Source organism: Crinia signifera, chromosome 3 (assembly GCF_055691185.1).
Source record: "Crinia signifera chromosome 3, ASM5569118v1, whole genome shotgun sequence".
In the NCBI taxonomy this organism is placed as follows: Eukaryota; Metazoa; Chordata; class Amphibia; order Anura; family Myobatrachidae; genus Crinia; species Crinia signifera.
Window position 1 is genome coordinate 31,101,487 of NC_139219.1, and position 20,205 is coordinate 31,121,691.

The window sequence follows — 20,205 nt, forward strand, 5'->3', positions numbered from 1 at the left end:
TGGTTAATACGGCCCTGCGTGCCTGGAGACAAAGGGTAGGGAGATACAGTACCAACCAATGACATACTTGCCTACCCTCCCGGAATCGCCGGGAGGCTCCTGAAAATCTGGTCCCCCTCCCAGCCCCCCCATGAAGATGGGCAAGTCTCCCACATGCTCCCCAAAGTCCCTGCACCACCCGGAGGGGGTGGGACTAAAATCTAATAGCTGCGCACAAACGCTTGAATCCCACCCACAGAGGTAAGGTGCAGTGTGTTAGCTTTTTAATATATAGTATAATGCAGACAGTGCATGTAACATCCTATAAATGTCCGTGAATGTCCAGTGGTGTCTCCCATCAGCAGACGTACATAGCGCTGCTATAGCAGCAGCAACAGCTGTGCTATAACTAGTACTGGGCACTGTGCTGCTAATTTATAGATTTGGGCATAAGCAGCTGCAAATGAAGTTTTCCACTGTGCGGGATTGCAGCCTTATATATATCCTTTTAGCGTCAGAAACAGTAGAAAAAAAGTTATATTAAGACAACTGCAGCCACAATGAAAGAGCAGATAATCAGTATGTTCCGCTTCTAACCACTAGATGGCAGTGCAGGGCAGCACAGGCTCAGACTTCTGACCACTAGATGGCAGTGCGGGACAGCACAGGAGCAGGCTTCTGACCACTAGATGGCAGTGCGGGACAGCACAGGAGCAGGCTTGTTACATAGTTAGTGAATGGTTAATAGATTATAGTTCTTACTACTTGGTGTAATTTGGGGACCATCAGGAAGTCTCCGACAAACCCCTGCAGAGGGGGGAAATCGCCACAGTCCCCAAGTCACCAGAAGTTGCAGCATACAGCAGTCCCGGAACCCTTTCCTTGCCAGTGTGCCCTGGGGCTCCCTGAATGATGCCTCAGTGCCCCAGCAGGTGATCCAGCAGTGAGAGGGTTACTGTGAGCTAATGAGGGAGGAGGTGCCTGGAGCTGGATGCTGAGCAGCAGGGGGACCTGGAGAGTGCAGTGACACAGGAAGCACTCCATAGCTTCCCGTGCTGGGATCAGACTGAGGAGGAGCTGCAGGAGCAGAGCTGGAGGGGGCAGAGGTGGGTGATCAGCCCCCAGCGCCCACCAGCATGAGCTCACCCTGTGCAGGTACGACCGGGAGGGGGCACCTAGGAGGGGTCTCTGCTGCCCGGACTCATACAGCAGGAGGCAGAGTGCTACTATGTAACAGCTCAGCTGCTGGATACAATGTAACACAACCCACACACCGGGAGTAACAGCACACACAGTACACAGGGTTACAAACAGCACCAGGGACACAGGGTTATAGACAGCAACAGCACCAGGGACACAGGGTTATATACAGCAACAGCATCCAGCAGGACAGGGTTATAGACAGCAACAGTGCACCCAGCATGACAGGGATATAGACAGCAACAGTGCACCCAGGACACAGGGTTATGGACAGTAACAGCACCCAGGGCACAGGGTTATAGACAGCAACAGTGCACCCAGAATGACAGGGATATAGACAGCAACAGTGCACCCAGGATACAGGGTTATAGACAGTAACAGCACCCAGGACACAGGGTTATAGACAGTAACAGCACCCAGGACACAGGGTTATGGACAGTAACAGCACCCAGGACACAGGGTTATAGACAGTAACAGCACCCAGGACACAGGGTTATAGACAGTAACAGCACCCAGGACACAGGGTTATAGACAGTAACAGCACCCAGGACAAAGGGTTATAGACAGTAACAGCACCCAGGACACAGGGTTATAGACCGCAACAGTGCACCCAGGACACAGGGTTATAGACAGCAACAGCACCCAGGACACAGGGTTATAGAGCAACAGTGCACCCAGGACACAGGGTTATAGACAGCAACAGCACCCAGGACACAGGGTTATAGACAGCATCAGTGCACCCAGGACACAGGGTTATAGACAGCATCAGTGCACCCAGGACACAGGGTTATAGACAGCAACAGCACCCAGGACACAGGGTTATAGACGGCAACAGTGCACCCAGGACACAGGGTTATAGACGGCAACAGCACCCAGGACACAGGGTTATAGACGGCAACAGCACCCAGGACACAGGGTTATAGACGGCAACAGCACCCAGGACACAGGGTTATAGACGGCAACAGCACCCAGGACACAGGGTTATAGACGGCAACAGCACCCAGGACACAGGGTTATAGACGGCAACAGTGCACCCAGGACACAGGGTTATAGAGCAACAGTGCACCCAGGACACAGGGTTATAGAGCAACAGTGCACCCAGGACACAGGGTTATAGACAGCAACAGCACCCAGGACACAGGGTTATAGACAGCATCAGTGCACCCAGGACACAGGGTTATAGACAGCATCAGTGCACCCAGCACCCAGGACACAGGGTTATAGACAGTAACAGCACCCAGGACACAGGGTTATAGACAGCAACAGTGCACCCAGGACACAGGGTTATAGATGGCAACAGTGCACCCAAGACGCAGGGTTATAGACGCCAACAGCACCCAGGACACAGGGTTATAGACGGCAACAGTGCACCCAGGACACAGGGTTATAGACGGCAACAGTGCACCCAAGACACAGGGTTATAGACGCCAACAGCACCCAGGACACAGTGTTATAGACGCCAACAGCACCCAGGACACAGGGTTATAGACGGCAACAGTGAACCCAGGACACAGGGTTATAAACGGCAACAGTGCACCCAGGACACAGGGTTATAGACGCCAACAGCACCTAGGACACAGGGTTATAGACGCCAACAGCACCCAGGACACAGGGTTATAGACAGCAACAGCACCCAGCATGTTGGTCGACATGAGTTTGCTTCAACAGGATCATTAGGTAACAAGGGGTAGGTCTACAGTCAAAAGGGCGACATGGGGTTTTTCTATTTTTTTTGTCCTGAATGTCAACACAGTTGACATGGACACTAAAGCGTAGCCCCGAGTCCCCTCGCATGGTCACTGCACTAGCCATGCGTTGGGCACACTATTATATTCTCCCTCCACGCCCTAGTGGATGGTAGGGCATGAAATACCGCCTGTCGGCTCAAAACAAAAAAACCCATGTCGACCTAATGACCATGTCAACCTTCCTGCATGGGGACCTTCCTGCATGGGGACCTAGACTCATGTTGACTTAAGGGCTGTCGACCAACATGCACCCAGGACACAGGGTTATAGACAGCACACACACATACAGTACATGGGGTTATAGACAGCAACAGCACCTACTTAGGGTAATAGACAGGAACAGCATATTAACATTATATCACATAATAAATCAGCCAGCAAGACCAATACAATGAGATTTAAAGGTAATAGTGGTCATTCTTATACCCTGCATTTTCCCAGACCCGTGCAGTTCCTCTTCCCTACCTAGGGTGTCGCTCTCTGCTCTGGTGCTGCTAGCACAGGTCTGGTCTGCATATCATTGCTGAAATACAGACCACACTGTGCTAGAAGCACTACAGCAGAGGGTGGAAAAGATGCAGGGCGCTAGAATAACCACTAGATAAATCAGTCGGGTTTGCTTGTTTGTATAGCTGAATACATATACATACATATAACGGCTGTATAAAATACTGATGTGCAAAATTAAGGCTGGAACTGACCTATTGGCCCCAGCTGGTGAATCTTCCGCACCTCCGCTGCCACACTGGGCGAGGGACACTTCTTCCTGGATTTCTTCATTGACGCGGGGTTGCGGGTGTGGAGGGATGGGGACGCATGATATCCCCTCACACTTTGTTTAATATTTACTCTTTTGTTTCCTAGGAGCCTCTGCGATCTGGCTGGGATCCGAGTGATCTGTTTTGTGCTTCCCTCGACCCTGGCATATCTGATGATACACCGCGGACATTCCCTGCAGGTACGGCGCCTCGCTCAGGAGTGTTTGCTGCAGCGTTCTTTCCACGTACCGTCACCATGTATGTGCCAGGTGCAGCTCAGGTGTGCAGTTCCCATGTAATATACACGTATGTGCTGTGTCTCCGCTGCAAACCTTTTATCTGTGTTTCTTATTATTAATGAGCCGCGTAATAAAGGGCGTATAGTGATCTGTGCTGTGATGTACCAGCTGGTGTGGCTATTCTACACCACCAATCTCTAATAATGTTTTTGGCCCCAATAGTTGTCATCTGACCCTTTCGGGCCCCAGTGACGCTGGTTCTGTGATGTAGCTTGTTTGGCCAAATAGGGCTTTAACTCTCACTACACGTGGTCCCAACCTCTCCGTCTCCGTCTTCACCATTTTTATTTTCCCTTTGGCTAATGGGGGGGTTTGAGGATTATTAGGTAAAATACTGTAAGTCTACCCCAAAAGGTCATCAAGGCAGGGCCGAAACTAGGTGTTTCGGCGCCCGGGTCGGCAGTCATTTGGGGGTCCGGGGAATGGAGAAGGTTAACTCCGGCTCCGAGCGCTGCCGGGCGGGAGGCAGATTTTGAAAAGACTTGCCGGACGCTGATTGGCTGAATTCAGCCAATCAGCGTCCGGCAAGTCTTTTCAAAATCATCAGCGCTTCCCGCCGCCAGGCAAATAGCGAGCGGCTGTGTATGTGAAAGCTGCTGCTACACCAGTCCCTGGACCCCCGCTGCCAACATACCTGTGTGCAGTGTCCAGGGGTCCAGGGACTGGTGTAGCGGCAGCCTTCACACACTCCGTCTCCTAGCGCTATGTGCCTGGCGGTGGGAAGCGCTGATGACTTTGAAAAGACTTGCCGGACGCTGATTGGATGAAAACCTGCTTCCCGTCCACTAGGAGCGCTAGGAGCCGGAGTTAACCCACCAGTCCCCGGGACCCCACTAGGACCTGGCGTTAACCCACCAGTCCCCGGACCCCCGCTGCTCATCCCAGGGACCACGCTGCCGGGACACCACACTAGCGCCCCCACGCTCAAGCGCCCGGTGCGCGTGACCCCCTAGCCTCCCTCCCCCCCCCCCCTAGTTAAGGCCCTGATCAAGGTTGAAATGTTGATGTGAAAAAAGGAGAACACATGAGAATGTTAACATAGTTTTTCACATTTTTTATGTCAATGTTGACAACTGTCGACCTGGACCCCCAATTAGAATGATGCCTACCCTGGTATGGCTCGCTTCCCTCATCATGCACCGTGCTCGGGACACTATTACAGGTTGAGTATCCCCTACCTGAAATACTCGGGACCATGAAAAGGGATTTTACATACTTTTTACATACTCTCCTGGTCTACCGGCGTCCACGGTGGCCAATCACATATTATGTATGATCTTCTCTAGAAGGACCTAAATAAATAAGAAGTAGATGCTGATTGGTTTCCCATAGCAACATCCCATGTGAAATAGAACTCCCACTTTAGTACATTTCCCCCCTGTGGATCTATCAAACAGAACCAGTAATAATGAAGGCAGGACCAGAGGAAGGTGCCTTACCACTTTTATATAAAGCAGCACAGAGTTAAACCACAGTTGTAGGGATGGCCGTCGTTGGCAATTCTGCAACTGCCCATCGATAGTGCTTAACTATGCAATGGATGACCATCGATATTTTTACATATCGATGGTCATCCATTGTATTTGATTGATTGGACTGTGGGCCAATCAAAACACAGGGGGTGGTGCTTCGCGAGTGTTGGGGGCGGAGCTATGCTCAGTGTCCCGTCACTTTGGGGAAAAAAAGCAAAACCTTGTTTTGCTATTCCATCGATGGAGGGAAACCATCTGGTTCTCCCCCATCAATGGCAAAAGTATTCAACATCGGCCATGAACCATGGATGATCTTGAATCATCGATGGTCGATGGCCATCCCTACGCAGCTGTTCACGTAGCTCAAAATGTGTCTGATTCGCCAGCGTCATTCCTGGTCATATTTTAGAGAACGCTGAGGTGACCGTAGTTCCATCTCCGGACACTAACCTGACCGATCTGTCCAGCGTGGGCACCGCCCTGCGTCTCGCTGTGATCTGCCGCGCTGGCCAAGCGTTACACAAATCTCTCCAATAATAATTAAGCCTCTTGTGTTGTGTTTAATATTTGAGGCATCTCCAAACTTTTTTTTGTATTGCATGTCTGCGTCCGCCCCGGACCGCTTGTAAATATTTGTAAGAATTTTTAGGGTAAGGGGAAAAGGAAAAAAAGCTGAAGAGAAATTTGTGAACGTGATACTTTTTTTCTTCTTTAAAAAAAAAAAAAAAAAATTTACAAAGCTGTACATGGCGAAAATATTTTGACATGTATACAGTGTTTGTCACAAATGGGATACCTTCTATTCTTCATATGGAACCCCTTAGGATAAGCAAAGGACTATGGGCCTTATTTTAGTTCACGCTTTCTGACAAATCCTTCTTAGATGGACAAAACCATGTGCACTGCTGGTGGGGCAGATATTACTAGTGCAGAGAGGATTAGATTTGGGTGGGTTTTACTTCAAAGTGAGATCTATATTGCAGTGTAAAAATAAAGCAGTCAATATTTACCCTGCACAGAAACAAAATAACTCACCCAAATCTAATTCTCTCTGCACATTTTACATCTGCCCCCCTGCAGTGCACATGGTTTTGTCCATCTAAGAAGGATTTTGTCAGAGTGAACTAGAATAAGGCCCTATGAGCACTACCCTGCAAAGTTTTGTATACTAATGCACATTAAAGAAATATAACAATAAACAAGTGCTCCTAAAGATTCCTGCCTCTCTCATACACCTTCCGTGTGTCTCATGGGTGGCATACAGAATAGGTGGGAGTACAGAAAAATGAATTCTAGGGTCTATGAGCAGCGGAAGGAACTAATATACATAACTCACTCATAAATTGCATTGAGTTTGAAAATTCAAAGTACACCTAGGCCCTTATTCTGGTTCACTTTTAGAGGCAAATTCCTTCTCTAATGGACTAAACCATGTGCGCTGCAGGGGGAGCAGATGTCACGTGCATATATAATTAGATTTGGGTGAGTTATTTTGTTTCTATGCAGGGAAAATACTGACTGCGTTATTTCTACACTGCAATATAGATCTGAATTTGAAAAAAAAAATCTAATCTAATTCTCTCTCTGCACAAGTAACATCTACCCCACCTGCAGTACACATGGTTTTGTCCCTTTGAGAAGGAATTTGCCTCTAAGAGTGAACCAGAATAAGGGCCCATGTTTGATTAATACTTCATCTATGTAGTGAAATCACAGAGGAAGTAAAAGAAATAGACTCATTCTATAGGGTGTACTTATCCTGCAGTACAGTGATAATAACTTTAGCAGCGCCATGTGCGGGCATATTGCTATCACCCTGTAACTCTCCATCATCAATCGGAATCACATAATGCGGTAATACAGGTGCACCGTTCAAACAATACTAATAAAAATTGTCGTTTTGGAATTAAGTAGAGTGGCTTTATTTGCCTACTTTTGGCCAGGGTTATGGGCTTACCCGCCAAAGTCATTTGAGGGGAAGACCAGCCCATCGGCTCCCGTCCAGACTGCGCAGCTTGCAGGTATCCACGGAATCCGTCTCTCTGTGCTTGGAATTGCGTCAGACTCAGAATTAGGCCCTTTGTGGGCGGAAGCTACACTGTATAGGACGTATTAGTGCTGTGCGCTATCGTACACAGTATATAGTGTACACATGCGGGATGTAGCGGCCAGAAATAAGTAGGACAGGAACATAAAATCTCACATGTAATACTAATTCAGGCATTAAGCCACAAGCCAGCACAAAGCTTTCCTTTATAGGATAAGTCTGCTTGTGCTATTTCAATATCAACGGAGAAGAAATTAGCGTTATATAGTTTTATCCTATTAGCCTAAAATTTTAATTTCTGGTCTTTGGTTTTTTTTGTAAAACCCCCTCACCCCCACAACAGAAGATTTTTGTACCTAAAGGTGGCCATACACACGCAGATTTATCTTCAGATCTCGCAGGTTGGAACAAAAACATGGTTATGGATGAGAGCAAATGACCGTTGACCATTTGCTTGGAAATGCTGGAAAACTGACAAACTGTCACTCATCCATAACCATGTTTTTCTTCCAACCAGCCAGATCTGAAGATAAATCTTACTAGTGCATGGGCACCTTTACTGGGCAAATGACTTACTAAAACTTATCTTGCAAGCAATCTCCTGCTGTTTCAGATGGTGCCACTAGGTGGCGATGGGACTTTCTGCATATTTCATTCACAGTCTAACAGCACAATGAATATGACAGCTACTACTCAGGGCCAATGACACACTGCGCAGGAATGAATATTTTATCCATAAGATGTTGTCGCTGTACAATGTGAGAGTGCACCGAGCAATCTAGTTCTGATACGCTGCACAACGTGGTGAGAGATCATTATGGTGTGAATAAAGGGATTACTATAATTACAGTACTGCAACAATGTAATCTGTCTGTGGGTAATGCGGACATACATCGTATACTCCATGCATCCGCGTGTGACCCCCCTTACTGAGCACTGGGTCATATCTGTGTTCTGTCTTTCCTGCAGGATGGGCTGTGATTTCCTTGTCTCATGGGAAGCAAGTATGGGATGACTGGGAACCATAGATGTGTATTAGTTGGGAAGATAAGGAGGGAGGGGGGGGGTGTTTCAAAATGCACAAGTTGGATTTTGGAACTAGGAAAACCTGTTGTTGCTGGGATGACGTCTGTATTTCCTGACATCCAGAATTAGCCTCAGCCCGGGCGACTTATCGCTTCGAGGACATATGACGAGTTTGATTGAAGAGTAGATGTCAAAGTTGTGTATTTATAATATTATGTGAGACGTGTCAAGAAATAGATTCATACAGTCCGCCTAGTATCGCTGCCAGTATATCCAAAGCATGGTCCCAAATGAAGAGACCCACCTGGGAGGGGACATGGTCGCTAGTCCGACAATGTGAAAGTTGACATACGTAAGGTGCCGTCCTGCGCCATCTTTCAGAGCTATGAAGAAACTCCCTGAGGTAATTTTTTTTTTGTCCCCCCTCCCTGTTTCCTTTTCTGCCCTTTTGTTCAGAATTCCGTTGGCGGAATGCTTGTCCTAATGATAAAATAGGAGAGGGATTTCCATTTGATACGCTAGAACACGAGAGGCTCCGAAACACGTTGCAGATCCGCCGTGCAGTGTAACCCACCTCATGCCTGTGCCTTCGGGGTCCATTGTTCTGCTGTGTAAATCTAATAAACGAAAGCACGTTGGTTTTGCAGTTTAGTGATCTGCGGCACAATAGCTCTGAGGAGTTGGCAGGCCGTCGGCATTACCCATCAGCCACCACTTCTGTCTCTCTCCAGCGGAGCACGGCTGGAACCGTCACAAATCTCTGTTTGTCTGTCACTAATGGGCTGCAAATGTTCCGGCCGCGCTGGCTAAATATTATTCCTCGCTAATTTAGGGAGCGTCTCCGGGTGTTGGCCAGAAGCCTAATTTGTGTAAAAATAAATGTTCCTTGGTCTGGAGGGCGGCTGCAGCCCGAACACTCGTACATGGGGATATAAGGAGTTGTTTCAGTCGCATGTTGGGGAGGTTCTTTGCTCTGAACCAGGGATGGGGGAACCTTTGGCCCCCGAGCTGTTTTTGAACTACACATCCCAGCATGCTCTGCAACAGTTTTAGCATGGTCAAATAGCAAAACTGTTGCAGGGCATGCTGGGATGTGTAGTTCAATAACAGCTGGAGGAGGGACAAAGGTTCCCCATCCCTGCTGTAAACTGTTGAGAGAGTGAGAGAGAGATAACGTATCACAAACGGCTCCTAGCTGCTGTGCTAAAAAGGACAGTTATCTACTTTATCTCTCTCCGAGTATGGGTCAACATTTTGGGGGAAATTTACTAAAGGAAATTTGTAAAAAATAGGTGTATTTCTATCCAGAAATACACTTATTTTTGACATTTACTATCCCGAAAATATGGCAATTCGTAGTTGTATTGATGTGCTATCAATACGAATACGAATTGCCGTATTTTCGGGATAGTAAATGTCAAAAATAAGTGTATTTCTGGATACAAATACACCTTTTTTTTTACAAATTTCCTTTAGTAAATTTCCCCCTTTAAGTCAACATGCATTGGGTTGACCACTGAAAGTTGACGGGGCTTAGGTCGACATGGCTAAGGTTGGCAGGCAAAGTAGACACAAGCAAAAGGTTGACATGAGTTTTTGTCCCGAATGTCGACATGGACACAGTCACATGGCTCTCTGCGGATGGTAGGGTATGAAATACCGCCTGTCGGCACATGTCAGCGCGGTTATTGTCACGGCAACTCTGGTCCAGGTTTGGTGCAAATCGGTACATTAATTGGCAGCCTCTGTGCTCAGGTGTTGATATTGAGGCCCCAAAAACAGTGAAAAACCTCATGTCGACCTTTTCAGGTTTCAACTGGTTCCGTGTCGACCGTGTGCATGTTGGCCTTTTGGTGTCGACCGATTTACTGTTGATCCTGTGATCCATACTCCCAGTGACAATGTGGCATTAATTCGATTGTTGCGGAATACAATGGTTGCAATGTAGCCGGTGCCCCGTTGGTGCGTTAGGAAATGTTGCTGTTCTCATTGCGAGTGCGGCAGGGATCGGTCAGGATTGTCTTGGCTCCCAGCTGTGTATATTTCCTGGCACGTGGATTGTACGTGTGGCTTACTGGCAGTTGAAGGCATATCCTCTGCTGGAGTATACGGGGCCGGCTGGTTGCTTCTATAGCTCATATACATGCAGCTGATTAAGATTATTATCATTTAGCATCATCTCGCCTATGTCAAACTTTAACCGCACAGGAATTCATTTTACACACATACAAAGTCACAGCTGAAGCGCAGCAGAATTTGGCGTGAGGAAAAAGCAGAGGCTAGCCAATAATATGCACTAATTCATCCATGGGTATTCAATTGCGGGTGTTTTTGAATGCTTTTTCTCCAATGACTTTTTTCACTTTTTTTTTTTTTTTCTTGTCGAGTTGGCATGGATGAAATTGGACCCAAAAAACGTAAGACACCACGTCGCTTGCCTGTGAATTTGACAATCCACATAGCTTTTTGCCCGTGCCAGGTTTGTTCAACCAGTCAGAAAATTGACACATGGCACTAAATCCAAAAATGATGGAATGCAGAGGCGGATTGGCAATAAAAGGCGCAGGGAAGATTCCCAGTAGGTCGACGCCTTGTAGTGGAATCAGCATAAAGTTGCAGGAAAAGGCACAAGGACCGCTGCATCTATCATCTCAGAACCAGGCCCTATAGAGGTATCTCCAGCCCATTCCAATATAGCAACAGAGGGGAAGAGGAACCTGTTCTGGGGTAACTGGGTACCACCTGACAGAAATGTCGGGTTTTCCATATACCCTGATATTCCCACCCAAAGCGAAGAGAATGACGTGCGTATTGGTGTAACAAGGGCTGAGTGACCGGGAGGGCGCACAAGGCCGGTGGTTGTAGTATAGAAGGAACAATATGACACTGCCTCATCTACTCCAGTGTGGGGCCTGAGAAGTCACATTCATGGAGTGTGCTCTGGTCCTATTCACTTTGATGTTACATTACAATTGATCTTGAAACACATCAAAACAAGTTATCATGATGCTTTCCGCTATTGCATTGCGCAGTTCTTGACATAGTAGGGTTAACGACATTTACCTAGACTACAGACAACTGCTTTACATTTATAGGACTTCTCGGGGTTGTGGAACCGCTCAGTGGCCGCGTTCTTCTTAAACACAACCTAAAGGGGTTACCGCACATCTGTTATCCGTTTTCATTAACCAATGAAAACCCAGAGAAGTTTTCCAAGACTTGTACGAAATGGGAAAATAATCTGTCCTGGTTTTGTGCGTGGAAGTGGAGCGGCGGATCCTAATGAGCACCTGGGTATTAGGTGCGAAGTATTACAGAGTAATATCTGTTCCCGCAGGTCACAGGTCAGCGTTTGATCCGGCAACCGGGGGGATTTACGTCTGGCGGCACCTCCTCTATCCATTCCACCAGAATAACTGTGTTACACGTTATTTCCCTTAAAGGAACATTGTACCAGGCTGCTTTGTGTTTTAACGCATTGGAATAAAATAGAGGCCACATCAGAAATGAATTTCTCACAAGTGCGACGCGTTTAGGTGAGCTGCAATGTCCTCTATGCCCAGCATCTATTGGAAGAGTCCACTGCCACCAACGCGTTTCACCCATCTGCTTCATTCTGCTGGTACTGTTGTCTCTTCCAGCTTTCTCCACCCTGTTCTTCAGCCTTGGCAAACTGCTGATGGTGTCTTAGGTTTAGAGTCCAATTCAGACCTGTTTTTGAACAGCTGCGCATGGTGCAGTGCGCAAATCATTTACCCGGAGGCTCGTAGGACATTTGGGGGAGTGCCGCTGGCGTTTTCTGTGTGTTCCCCAGAAAATGCAGGCATTTCCAGCCGTTGGGAGGGAAAGCCACTGAGTCCTGGCTCAAGCAGTGCGGCAAGCAGGGGGAGAAAGTATTATAAGGTGAAAAGTGCGTCTGGGGGGGGGGGTGCATTCGGGGGAGTGGCTACCTGCTCACTGGGCTTCGAACACTTCCAGGCCCTTAGTTGCTCCTGGAATCTCGGTGTCCCGTGTAGGCATAAAAGACGGGTACTATCCACCACCTGGCAAGCAGAGACGGGCGTGAACACTAGGGGGTACATTTACTAAAGCTTCTAAAACAGACCAGAGAGACTAATCGGATTGCGTCTTCCATTTTATAGGATGCGATCTAATCTAAAATAATCGCCACAATCTGATTCGTTGCTACGAGCAACTCCACCACTTACTCTACATGGAAACATAGGTGGGAACACATTTCTTATCGCCGCCGAATCTCCTGTCTAAAATGACGGGAGATCGCCGGGAAATATTAAATTGATCTTTTGTTATTGTGATAATTGGTGTTGCTCACAACATGGCCGCCTCCACTTCCTGTAGGTGACGGGTACACTTCAAATATTCTGACAAGCTGGATTTCTTGTCATGAGGTAATGGCAGTCTACAAAGGGGGATTGTGAGAGAAGTGATTAGAAAAGATGTCCAGAGGGTCGCAATTAATAATAATAATATTTTAGTTTTATTTTCGCTTTTTTTTCTGTCGCTATTTTTACATAGCTATATCCTGTGGCTGACATCTTCAGGATGCTTTTTCTTGTGGTGTTTTGTCGTGCGCCTTTAAGTGTACTGTTAAAGTTGTGTTTTTGTTTTTCTTTGCTCAGGCAACTTTTTTTGCTGTTTTTGGTTTCATATTTACAGGTCTATTCATGAAGCAGTGAAAAAGTGGAGACGTTTCCCTTAGTAACCTATACATGTAATTATATAGAATGCACTTGATAAATGTTGCGCAAACTAATCGGTTGCCAGGGGCAATTTCTGTAACTGCTCACTTCTCCACTATTCTCATCTCTGCTTTGTGAATAGCACCTCCCTCCTCAGGTTGCACGGCCATCTTTAAAACTGAGCCACCAATCGGTGGCGAGCAGAGAAGCCGCCGACATTCCTTGTAATAGGGTGAACTGTAGTCTTACGTATGTTGGTTCAGCCCACAAAATGGCTGCCTTTCGCTAAGAGCTGATGGGTGGACTTAGAACAGCTTGCTGTGTGACTGAAAAATTTCCACCATGTGATACATTGCTGCCCAATCAGATAGGTTTACATTGCCATGTGCAAAATATCCACTAAAAATGCCAGCGCCATTCACATTTTGTCATATAAATAAAAAAAAAATTATATTTCCTATACAAGGTAACATTACCGGTCATTATGATGAATAAAAATGTTGGTGTCCCAATTTTCACACCTATTTTGACAAATTCAAAGGGTTAACCTAATGTAGGAAATAAATCTAGGGGGAATTTGTGTGAACTCCAGTCATATAATGCCCGGGGCAATTACATTTGACTTATTTCTAGTTGATTTGCCTTTCCGTACTCAGGGGAACGGCTTTGTATACAGGCTGGCGTGTCCCTGAGGCTGAGGCGTGAGAATACGTGTCCACTATCTGAGGACTCCGCTCCACACAGGAATGTCTTGTCCATTTGTGAACTGGGTGGGTAAATATTAGCAGCGGCACCACAATAGGGAGGAATGTGGAGTGTTCTGCAATTCTCTTGTCACATGTGGCTCTGGTGTAATCTGCCCATACAGGCCGGGATCTGAGCATTCAGTGTTGTCTGTTCTGTCATACCTCTAGTTGTATATGCTTGCAGTGGACAGTGATTGATTGATTGTGTGTGTGTGGGTGTGTAACGTTGACATAATATGAAATCTTCCTATGATTAAAGCCGCTATCTGGGAGGGTTGCCCAATACCTGAATTGCTCAGTCAGGCGCCATCTTGAATTCCCCCCCTATTGGGGCACCTATCTACAAAAGCCCTCATTTTGCCCCAGTGATGTTGCCAGTGTCCCTGTGGATGCAGCACCACCTCCCACGTCGCGGCCTGTGTATAGTTAATGTGTTACCAAGTGCTTTCCAGCTTAATTGTCACTAATTGGAAACTGACACTTGTGGCCAGGTGGAAGATGTCACTGCTGAAATGCTGCTTTTCCCCCTGGAGCTGGGAAGATTGGGCTTAGCACAAAAACAGAAAGTTTAATAACAATGACGACTACTGGTTTTAATAGGCCGAATGGACAGATGAAATACTATGGGACCTATTGATCAACTAGTGATAAGAACACATTGCTTGTGGATACCACAGATTGTCCAGCACAGGGCCGTATAATATATCTGTACCAGTAGTAATGCTCAGCGCTTCTCAGCTTTTTATGAATGCCAGATTTAATTTTCAGTATCCGTCTTGTCAATCAGCTCTTGAGCCAGATGTACTAAGCTTGAAAAGTGGAAAAATGGAGAGTGATAAACCACCAGCCAATCAGCACCTAACTGCGACATTACAGGCTGGGTTTGAAAAATGACAGGTAGGAGCTGATTGGCCAAAGTACTGGGAAAGGCGTCCTTAGCTGCCAGTTTACAGGCTGTGGGCCAGATTCTCTAAGCTTCAAAAGTGATAAAATGGAGAGTGATAAACAGCCAGCCAATCAGCTCCTGTCTGACATTTTTCAAACATAGTCTGTGACCTGGCAGGTAGGAGCTGATTGGCTGGCTGTTTATCCCTCTCCATTTTATCACTTTTGAAGCTTAGAGAATCTGGCCCAGGGTTTGAAACATGACAGGAGTTGCTTGCTTCATGCTTTTATCTCTCTCCACTTTATCACTCTCCAAGATTTGATATATATGCCCCAAAGTAGCAACCAACAGCTCCTAACTGTCACGTTGCAGGCTGTGTTCGAAAGACAAGGAAGGGGCCAGATGTACTAAACTTGAAAAGTGATAAAATGTAGAGTGATAAACCACCAGCCAATCAGCTGCTACCTGTCATTATTTTTGAAACCCAGCCTGTAACATGACAGGTAGGAGCTGATTGTCTGGTGTTTTTTGTTTTTTTTTCACTTTTCAAGCTTAGTACATCTGGCCCTAAATCTCTCTCATCAAGCTTTGCTACATATCGCCATGGCTTTGTCTTCCCGGGGAAGCGAAATGGGACGGAGACGCATTGGGCTAGATTCTCTAAGCTTCAAAAGTGATCAAATGGAGAGTGAACACAGCCAGCCAATCAGCTCCTACCTGCCATGTCACAGGCTGTGTTTGAAAAATGTTAGACAGGAGCTGATTGGCTGGCTGTTTATCACTCTCGATTTTATCACTTTTGAAGCTTAGAGAATCTGGCCCATTATCCGCACCGATTTATGGGACGTTTGCAGCCTAAAAAGGACCCGAACAGGCGTTTTGACGATTCTGAGCTGCCAAACTTTCTCCAGACGTTTGGACGTGAGATTTGGGGTCTGTGTCTGACCAGCAGAGAATTATTAACTGTTCAGCAGCAGCAGATCAAAGGCTGAGCGTAACTAGAGGCAGCACTATGGGGTCTCTCCCCCTCTGGGAGCAGGAAGAGTCTAGAAATTACATGTCACCTTCATATCCTGACTTACTGACCCACTGCTCCCATGCAGCCCCAGCCATCCCAGCTGTTACCACTAAATACATGGCCCCTGGGGGTTAAACAAGAAAGGAGGGCTGGCTCTGAGCCCCTACTGGCTGGCTGACGTCAGGAGGTCTCTGCCTCTCTCTCTCTCTCTGACCAGTCTGGGAAGCCAACATGTGCTTGTCAGTCAGTCAGCCTGCACTGGGAGCACTGTGCTGTGTGCAGGAGGGGAGTCAGGAGCTCTCAGGATGGGCAGCCTCTGGAAGGCAGGCTGAGGACTCCCAGCTGCCTGGGCTCTACAAGGTAAATCCACCTTACCCTGCAGGTTTTACTGGGCATCCCTGGGCTGGGGATCCGGGCTCTGATTCCTTCACCGGCTTCAGGGATAAACTCTGTGCAGGCCTGCCTGCTTCTTGTCACAGAAAATGGAGGAGGATTATTATTATTATTATTATTATTATTATTATTTATTATTATTATTGTTTTTTTTTTTTTTATTATTATTTAGTGTTTGTTTTTTAGATTTTTTTTTTTTTTTTTTTTTTTTTAGGTTTATACTTTTTATATTTAATGTTTTTTTATGTTTAGAATGTTGGTTTTTATGATGTTGTTGCTATTATGTTTATTATTATTATTATTATTATTATTATTATTATTAAGATGTGATCTGACAGCAATGTTTTTGCATCATCGCACTCTGGTGCCAAAAGAATACATTTTATATGTTTTTGTGCACTGATATTTATACTACTTCATATATTTATATTTAATGATGTGAATGTGTTACATTGAGGTTTGGAATGTATTACTCGTTATGCTGGAGACTTTTCCCTTGTAATGTGCATCAGGAAGCCTAAACAGTATTTGCTAATGCCCCATCAATCCCCCCCCCCCCCCCCCCCCCCCACCACACCCCTCGGCTTAGTAGCTGCAGGTAGACGCTCAATGACCGGTCGGGGTGTCGGCGTTGTTAAGGGCGACGTTTCTGGCACTTTAGGGATAACTGTTTTCAGAGCAGCAATGTTGTAGCTGTATGTACAGAGTATGATGATACCAATCCATACCCTATACAAGGCTCACATAGTGCTCACTGATGTCCTCTCATTATGTATATAACATATGGGTGTGTATATATAGGTGTGTGGTTGTACTGAGGTGATTCAACATTGGTCATTGTGATATCTGATACATATGTTGGATTGATCCAATTTGTTCTTTCATATATATTGCAATTTGGTCGCTGAGCGATTTTGGCTTAATATCGATATATCGCTCATTGCACTGGTTTTTGCCACAATGAAGGATCATGCTCATGTGACCAGCGACTATTAAGGACTGGTGCGGGAGCGCGCTCCTATCAATTTATCGCCCTGTACGCACCAAAAACACGGGTGATATGGTCCTTCAGCGATGTGATGCGATTGTTTAAATATTCTCTATATAAAATAACTGATCACCATAATTTAGCCAGCGATACCGGCTGATATGGACTTGTGTGTACAGGGCTTACGTTCTAAAGAGTGGAGAGATAAAGTACCAGACAATCCAATTTTTAAACAGTGGCAGTTAGTAGTTGTTTGCTTTGTTACCTCTATCCCCTTTATCACTCTCCAAGGCATAGTAAATCTCCCCCTGTGTTTGAAAAATGTCAGTTAGGGGCTGATTGGCTGCTACTTTATCTCTCCTAGGCTTAGTACATAGTGCAGGGGTGCGATACTACACGTAGAGGTGCCGTCTGACATTACGTTGGGGTCTGTCATCCCTGTATGGGCTGCACGTTATTAGAATAAGTGATTATGGATGAGGTCTCTCTGTCTTTCATCTTGTTATCCGTTTTATGGCGCAGGAATCAGGTTCTGTAAATCCCGGCGCAGTGCCGGCATGAGAAAACGTTTACAGCTCTGTATAAATACCCGTTACACGCCATGCGCCGGTTCCTTCTGCTGCTTATCATTTTTATTAGTCTCTTCGCTGAATTAATGGGGTCGTAGCTCAAAGTAAATTTCCCTAAACGATCCGTGTAATCTGTTTGTGTAACGTGTGGCACCTCTCTTCTCCCCCCTCTATTGATAAATCGTTCCCAGTCCATCCAGTGCGGGACGACCGCACTGACAAACCTACCATTCAGAGTCCGGCTGTAAAATCGCCAAACGCCATTTAGTGCTTAATTATATGGGCGTTCTTTCCTTACATGGCTGCTATCATTTTGGGGGGGATTTGTGGCTCCTCGGGACCCAGATCTATTACTGACACATTTCAGAAGAATTAGGTGTTTGAGGTTAAAATGTAATTTGGGATCTGTAACGCCGCAGCTGATGGGTAACGTCTCTGCGCTGGCACGGATCCCGTCCTATTGGGTATGGCGGTCTAATGGCGTACACCCACGTCATTCTCCATTCAATCAACCATGTTGCTGTGAAATGGAATTTATTTATCAAACATTGAAGAGAGATAAACTTTCGACCAACCAGCTTATGGCTACCGCATTACCGGCAATGTATGAAAAAGATTTAGGAGATGATTTGTTTGTATGTTATCACTTTCCACAGCTTGCTTACAGTAGAGCAGAAATCTGGGGGGTCTATGCACTTCTCTGTTGCAGTGTATAAAAAAAAAAAAAAAACCCTACGGGACAAAAAGCTGAAACCTTAAAGCACGCAACAACTGGTAATGTTTGAGCTGTTCAGTTCATATCCCCTAGAATATTCCCACCTGACATTACAGCCCTGTCCTTCCATCCCAGTAGTGCAGCATAAATCCCACTGTAGGCCCCTTGCATATCCCGGATAACGCCACCTCTGTTAAGGTCCGCAGCCCTGACTTCCAGTAATTGGCCGGGTGTCTGCAAACATAACCCGGCGTGTGTATTCTGTACGCAGTCCCAATCTTACAAGTGGCCTTAAATAAACTACAAAAAAAAAAAGTTAAATAAAATAATTGGCTCTGGCTCACTCCAGGATGTCACTAAAACTTTGCCTCCTCCTTGCGTTATGTAGCAGAGCGCCACCTAGTGACCGCAGCGGACAGACATTCGGTGATGCTTCACCTCCTCTCGGGGATAACTTATTTCAAGATCCAACTGCAAAATCCGTCACGGTCGCTTTTGTGGTCAAGTCGCTGGGTTCCACCTTCATCCACCGTGTAAAGTGAGAGGGTCACATTTTATGTTGTCACTTGTTACACCCCAGCGAGGAGAAACACTGCCAGAAAACGGTTATTTTCTTATGAGCCAGTCCGAGGTGCGGAAACTCCCGCTCATAGATTTTGGCTTTTTCTTCTGGCTGCCAGCGAAGGAAATTAAATCATTTTAAAGGGCTAGACGCGCTGGCACGCCGCCACGGGGAGATGTAAGTCTTACGGCGACTTTTATATACAGTATACATCTGTTCGGGCCCATTTGCAGCGCGGAGAGAGGCTCTTACCCCGAGATCAGTCCTACCAGGCCGCACAGAAACGCCATTCATTCCTGAGACAGGAATTCCTCCAGGTCCTGTGCAGAGAAGAAACACTCCGTCCCCAGACACAGGCCGCGCGGAGAACCTCGCGCCTCCCTGCAGTTATTACCTCTGTGTTACATTCAGCATCTAACAGCAAATCAGTGTCCTCTGTCCCTCCACTCTGCTGCTTCTCTTTGTAGCACAGCATTTCCCCGACTCCATTATTTAAGTCCATTCCTAGAATCGTGGCCTGGTAAAGCCCAGGAGCCAGGTTTCAAAAGTGTCCCCCCAAAAATAGCAATAATCTGAGGTGCATTTTTGTTGTATAGTGTCGGATCCCTTTGCTGGCCCCCCTTTATATGATCGTAGATTGTACCGACTGCCACGTGAGTTCTTTATTTTGTCCATCCCTGTGTATCATTGTCGCTTTGTGCAGGAGGGACAGGGCAAATCGCACGGGTGCAACTACGCGCCAACATTGTAGGGTGCAGCCCATGCGCCTGATTCAAAGCTGTGTGGTACGGTAAGAAGTTACCAGTTTGGCTGCGCAGGTTGCAGTAAGTTTCTGTCCTCTGAGCGAATATTATTTCCGTGATTTGCTTCCTCTGGAACGGACGGTCTCAATATAACAGGTGGTTCGTGGTGGGAGCCAGTCTGACAGTCTTTGGTCATATTTGCCAGGAATGTGGGATATTCTCAGATACTTTCTGCGTTGCTCCATTCGCCGTTTAAACAACATTCTTGCAACGTGCATTTCTTGCGTTGCGGTGATATTTCAATTTTGGCTCCTAGTACCGCGACGTGGTTGCGAGTGATGTCCTCTGTACATGTA

General features: G+C 46.5%; 1 protein-coding gene across 2 annotated transcripts in view; it reads left to right on the forward strand.

The window, feature by feature from the left end:
- Positions 1 to 801: 801 nt before the first annotated feature.
- Positions 802 to 20,205, forward strand: part of DISP1 (dispatched RND transporter family member 1) — a 47,550-nt gene continuing 28,146 nt past the window's right edge. Inside the window, exons 1-2 of one of the 2 annotated variants that reach the window (XM_083175591.1) lie at positions 802 to 1,134; positions 3,792 to 3,885. The gene's annotated coding sequence lies outside the window, so the exon portion shown is untranslated. Of the gene's footprint in view, positions 1,135 to 3,791; positions 3,886 to 16,131; positions 16,240 to 20,205 lie in introns of those variants that run through there. The other variant, XM_083175592.1, reaches the window with a different exon arrangement.